At 39.9% G+C, this 6,428-nt stretch overlaps 1 long non-coding RNA gene across 1 annotated transcript; it reads right to left on the bottom strand.

Moving 5' to 3' along the window:
* Positions 1 to 434: 434 nt before the first annotated feature.
* On the bottom strand, positions 435 to 1,317 carry LOC138575839 (uncharacterized). Its single transcript, XR_011303957.1, has 3 exons — positions 1,230 to 1,317; positions 1,018 to 1,124; positions 435 to 669 (listed from the first exon to the last, which is right to left on the bottom strand). It is a non-coding gene; the product is annotated as an uncharacterized lncRNA (long non-coding RNA).
* Positions 1,318 to 6,428: the final 5,111 nt, after the last annotated feature.

A 6,428-nucleotide genomic window follows, 5' to 3' on the forward strand; every position in this document is an offset into this window, starting at 1 on the left:
GATTAGATTCCAAACGAGTTTACAAAAAATATATATCATTTATTAGTTTTCAACATCATTAAAAAACTTTGAGTTTGCTCATAGTCAACATTAAAAGCTTCAGTAACCAGACAACTGGTATAAAGTGCAAATGCAAATGACATGTACCTCTTCACAATTGGAGGGAAACAGCAGAATAAACAGAAAAAATATAGAATAATCACCACAGATACCAAACAATAAAAGTAAAAACCAATGTGAAAACCAGGAGTGAATAAAGATTGAGATTACTCCGGGGTAGTGTTGTGCAAATGTCACCAAAATCAACCTAATCTCTCACTACATTCGTTCTAATTCAAATTCAAACATACTCATTCATTCATTCATTACTTTCCCAACATGTTTTTTTCTGAACGTGTGTGTAAACAGAGTAAACTGAAATTCTTCAGGGGTAGTCTGCCGTCTACCAAAACCAAAAATAACCCACTAGTGATAATGGTGAGGGTACAAATCACCTAATAACAACTACAATCAGATTATTGCAGAGTCAACAGGAGATAAAAAAAAACACAATGACAAATACAATAGCTTTAAGCAAATATTCATGTGAATTGATGGTCCAAACTCTTCTCGTCCTGTGAATGGTCCAAGAATTGTTTGAGACTCAACAGCAAGAGGGGGACTCCATATCTGAAAAGGGAACAGATCGGGGTAAAAATGAGTAATGCCCTGTATATTAATTCTCTAGTGAATAGGAAGGAATGAACATCAAAGGTCGACCTAATTTATAAATAATTGTCAACAAATGATATAACTGCCTGTACTGGTAAATATATCACTTTGAGTGGTCTAAAAAGAAACAGAAATGGTGACTCTCAGTAAGGATGAAAATACTCATGGGAGTAAAGATTGAGTCACCAACAAATACAAAGATACTGCTAAATGTGCTGGCTCGAACAGGACTAGGTGAATCAGAAACTCCTTAGGATAGATTTGTGCATCAAGGTGCTAAAGCTCGAAGTGAGAATCATCACTTACATCAAAAATGGAAATTCACAAGGGAATATAAGAAAGATCATCCAAGTTGGTCGTCTTTGATTCCGTGTGGCTACAGTCTAGGGTTACACAGAACAACGTTGGTTATTCTGCATCAGAGAGACAAGGAAGAACAAAAAACGAAATACATCTCTGTCAGTATGTTCTGCAGACATTAGAAATGGAAGCATTCAATGATGGAGTATACTGCTTACCATTCCGTATGCAAACATGGTTGTGCAGTGGAAGAAAACATATAATGTCTGTTTCCATCGTGTTTAGAGTGTTAAAGCTTTATCCATGTTTCGTGGGCCAGACTCAGGATAAATGTCCTGTGGCGTTCCTTTGCTAACAAATAGCTGCTAGATTGCTGTGGGTGCCGGTTATTGGCCTGTAAACAATAAAGGCATAAGATGCGGTTAGCTGCCCCTGAGGCATAAAGGAAAACCTCATCTCGCAATCACCTGCATTAAGCAAAACTTAGCGAGACTCGAGTTACAGAGTGAGAGGGTCAAATCTAAGTCACAGTGCACGAACGAGCAGAAGGAAATGAGCAGCTGTTAAAGCTCATTAGCTACGGTTCTCCATTTAACATGAGTGGAAGTCCGTATTCAGCTAGCTTAAAGGGCTACAGATTTAACATGTAGCTGCATTTTATGCCCATGGTTCTGAGTCTTACCGCGTAGTGTGTTTCCTCCAGTGGCTCTCCATCCGTGCTGACAGTGCCGATGCTGGAGTGTTCAATAAATCACGTGATTTATATACCTGAATAGACGTGTCTCCAAATGTCTTGCGTATCATGTGATTAGAGCGATCACGTGTCATGTGGTTGAAATATACGTCAAGCTACTAACTAATAGTTAGTAGTGCAAGAATATAACAAGTCCCTTGTTTGTTTCCATAATCGAAGTTCGTCCGTGTTACTCGCGCAATAATGAGGCGAGCCTCATTGGGAAGAAAGCTGTCAAACACGCGCGATGTTGGTAAGTCAAATATAACAGGTCCCTCATATATTTCCATGATCAATGATCATCCATGTTACTCGCGCAATTATGAGGCGACCGCCATTGGGAAAGAGCTGTCAAACACGCACCATGTTAGTGAGTCAAATATTTTAGTAGTGTTCAATTACATTTCGTTTTGATGTTTGAATAGCAATTGATAGACTCCAATCCACTTTCTCATTGAGGCCAGTCCTGGAACTGTTGGTTAAAAAAAAAAAAATAATAAGTTGTTCTTCTTTTTTTAGGAGGATCGTTTTGTCCCTGTTATAGTCCATACTAGGAATCAATTCATAGAGTACTGTCCATTTCAGGTCTTCCAATGTGTGTTGATATTCTATCCAGTGTTCGACCATAGGTGCGTTTTTAATTTGATTTTGTAGGCAGCTTTTATGTTCGCCAACACGGAGTTTCACCTTCCGGTCCGTTTTGCCAATGTAGATTTTTTCACATGGGCACCAGATGGCATAAACTACCAAGATGGAATTGCAATTGGTATGTGATTTTTGTTGCCATTTAGATTTCAGCCCCATGTCTACCTCTGTACTCTTAGTTGTGTATTTACAATATACACACTGTCCACATGGATAATGGCCCACAATTTTTCGGGAGACCCCATAACTGGGACAGGCTCGTTGTGGTTTTAGGTTTGAGCAACACATCGTTCCTGGTCACTTGTTCTCTCAAGTGTTGCTGCGTTTGAACGCAACAACAGGTCTAGGTACCGGTATCTCTCCTTTTTCCAGGATTGGCCAATTTATCAAAATTATCTTCTTGATGTCATTAGACATATTGCTGAAGATATTGACGAAAATTATTTTGGGATCTTTCTTGGTTACAAAATGTTCTTTGTATTCCAATAGGGACTCCGGATTGTTGTTGTTAGCTCTTTTAAGAGCTTTCCTGACGATCATATGCGGATAGCCTCTTTGGTGTAACTTGTTCTGCATCTTGACAGCTTCTTTGTTGAAATCCTCCTTTTTGGAACTATTCCTTTTGAGCCTCAAGAATTGGCCCAAAGGGAGGTTGTCCCTTACATGTCTAGGATGTGAGCTACTATAATGCAGCAGTGAATTTCTGTCTGTCGGTTTATTGTAGGGTTTGACAAAGATGCAGTTCTTCATGGGGTCTACCGTGATGGTAATGTCTAGGACTCACTGGTACTATAGTTAGATGTGAATTTCAGATGTCTGTCTTGGCTGTTTATCCACACCAGAAACACTTCAAGGATTGTTTTTGGGCCAGACCAAATTACAAAGATGTCATCGATGTACCTTTGTCAGATACGTATATATTTGAAAAAAGGATTTATTATTTTCATGATTTTGTTAATTTCAAAGGCTTCCATGTAAAGGTTAGCTACACTCGGGGCTAGAGTGGCTCCCATTGCCGTGCCATGTATTTGCTGGAAACATTTGCCATTGAGGTGGAAGTAGTTTTCAACTAGACTCATTTCCGCACACCAGAGGATGAAAGAAATAGGTGTAGAACCAACTTCATGATCAGAGAGAAGTTTTTCTTCCAACATTTCGATGGATGTCCTCTGCGGAATGCTGGTATAGAGTGCTACCACATCTAACCCTAGTAAGATTTCAATGGTAGGGTCAAAAGATAATTCTTCCATTTCTTTTATTATTTGTGTAGTGTCCTGAACAAAGGATGCCATTTTGCGAACCATGGGTTGGAGAAAGGTGTCTGCAAATTTAGACAGGGGTTCTAATACAGAATTGACCCCTGAAGCAATAGGATGGCCCGGCGGTTTGGTCATGGATTCATGTATTTTGGTAAGTGTATAAAATTGAGGTATGCGCGGTTTATCCTTTTTGAGGAAATCAGCCTCTTTTTTAGTGATCCATCCTCTTTGCTCTGCTTTATCCACTTTGTTATTAATCAAACTTTGTAGTGTGGACGTCGGGTCTTGATTTAGAGGTTTATAGCAGCTGAGATCTAAGAGTTGTCTGTTGCACTTGATTACGTAGTCTTCTCGATTCTGTAGAACAATTGCTCCCCCTTTATCTGCTTTGCGAATGACTATCAGTTCATTATTTAGGAGGTTTTTCATTGCTTCTTCTTCTTTCTTACTAGTGTTGTTATACGCATTCCGATTTGTTAGGTTAAGTTCTAGTATTCCCAAATCGTGTAAAACGCAATTCTCGTAGGTCTTTGCCTCTGCGCTCTGCAGTGAAGTGGGTACACAAAACGCCGATTTGTTCTGTAGCCCTGAGTCAGAGTTCTCAGGTTCGTATTCTGTTCCTTTGAAATGTTTGAACAAATGGATCTTGCGCATAAACTGGGTGAACTCTTGGCGAAAGGTAAATCTGTCATGGTAATTTGTGGAAATGAAACCCATTCCTTTTTCAAGCATTGTGTACTCAGTAGATGTAGGTGAATAATCTAAGAGATTTACCACAATGCTTGCATGCTTCGTGTCTAATGTGGTTCGAAGCCCCATTCGTCCTGGCCTCTCTCTAAAAAAGGTTGTTGTTGCATATTGCCCCTATTTTGTTGGTTACCACGGTTTGGCATGTTCCTGCCACTGTAATTCCGTTTTCCACGGGGGCGTCTATTAGATCGTCCTCGATTGGGGTATGAATCACCATTCAGACTGCCATCACTTGAGCTGAAGGATGTGTTTTTAAATGCAACCTTTTTACTTCCTCCCGTAGGTGGATAATTTTGTCCGTTCTGGTTATAATTCTCTGCCCAGCAATTAGACTCAGGCGATTCATCATCTTGCTAAGACTGGAACAACTCCCCACTAGGATGAACTTGGGATGTAAAGCATAAATACCGATAGAAGATCAAATTTGTCGATTCTGCAGACAAGTAGAAACTCCTGAGACTGCAAGACATTTATTAACTAAATGCCATGTCATGGCCAAATCCATCAGGCAATGTTAGCCAGATATGTACATAATTTAGGAACCATTGGTGACCAATCTTTTTGGCAATATTGCATAAACTCTGGGAATATGAGCTTATTAGTGGCTTCATACAACATATGGACAAGGATTGAATCTAAATTGGGCCCTCTGCTAAAAAGTGTGATCAAAAATAACTATAATAACTTTGACTGAGGTTAACCTGAATTGAGTATCAGCATAACTTTTTACAGGCAATATTCACTTCTTCTTTTTAACATTTCCTGTGGTTGATATATGAAGGTATTTTATCTTGATAACTGTGTAATCATGTGAGGATGTATATATATCGATATTGTGTACTCTATTTTTATTCTGTTTTATTCATTGTGTATGTTTGTTTTTTGATATGTGTAAAGTTTAATTTACTTAAACGAAATCACATTAAATAAATTGAAGAGTAATGATATACGATATGATATTTTATTTTTATCGCACTCATACACAAGTGTTTCAGAGCGGGAACAAGCGAGAACAAATCAACGATCTTACTAGGCCCAGTGACATTGAGAACGTGCAAGTGAAAGGGAAAGGGGAGCAAGAGCATGGAAGGAGGGGGAGAGAGGAGAGTGCGGAGCAGAGGAGAACAGATAAATAATAATAAATACAAATAAATAGATAATAGAAGCAATAAACAGTGGAAGTGCAGCCAGAAAGTGACAAGTGCATTGTTTACGGCAGCAGACTGGGTAGGTCTGAATAAGTGCAGAAAAGCAAGAAAATGGGGGGACTGGGCAGGTCTGAATAAGTGCAGAAAAGGAAGAAAATGGGGGTGGTGGGGAGTTGTATGGGTAAAGATACAGTCCCCATTTCAAGGGGTGGCCAGGTGGCAGTGCAGGAGGGTGAGCAGGTACCTGGGCCCAGGGGACAGAGGGTGGCCAGGTGCACATTGCCAAGAGAGAGTAGATCAGCAGGGGAGAGAAGGCAGAAGCAAAGAGGAAGGTCGTGAGGTGCTACTGGAACCGGAGATGGTTCTCCTCATATTTTAGAGTGGCAGGGAGGCTATTCCAGAGGGAGGCCCCAGCCAAAGACAGAGATCTACCCCCAGCTCATGTCTTTGAAAAACGACTGACCCCGAGGGAGTTAAAGGTAGAGGAATGAAGAGCTTAAGAGGGGAGGTATTAACAGAGGACTAGCTGAAGGTATTTTGGACGCAGGCCCCAGAAAGCCATCTAAAATGGGCCGCCTGAAATGGCCATCTAAAATGGGTTTCTGGGTGATCTGAAAATGTTCCAAATTTGAGAATTGGCAAACTGGTGGAGAATAACATGAGGAATACGGATAATAAATTGCATGTTCCTAATGATTATGCTTTTTGTAAAAATGACAGAAAATTGCCAAATGGGTGTGCAAAATGGTGCGGACCTGGCTGTCATTTTATTTGTTTCCCCCTTATTAGCTGAATCAGAAAATATATATATTGTGGCAGTTACTAGTAAATCACAAAGTTTTGACACATAACTAGATTTTTCCCAAAATTTGACATGAAAAC

The sequence above is a fragment of the Ambystoma mexicanum genome, chromosome 1p (assembly GCF_040938575.1).
Source record: "Ambystoma mexicanum isolate Mex_15411 chromosome 1p, UKY_AmexF1_1, whole genome shotgun sequence".
In the NCBI taxonomy this organism is placed as follows: Eukaryota; Metazoa; Chordata; class Amphibia; order Caudata; family Ambystomatidae; genus Ambystoma; species Ambystoma mexicanum.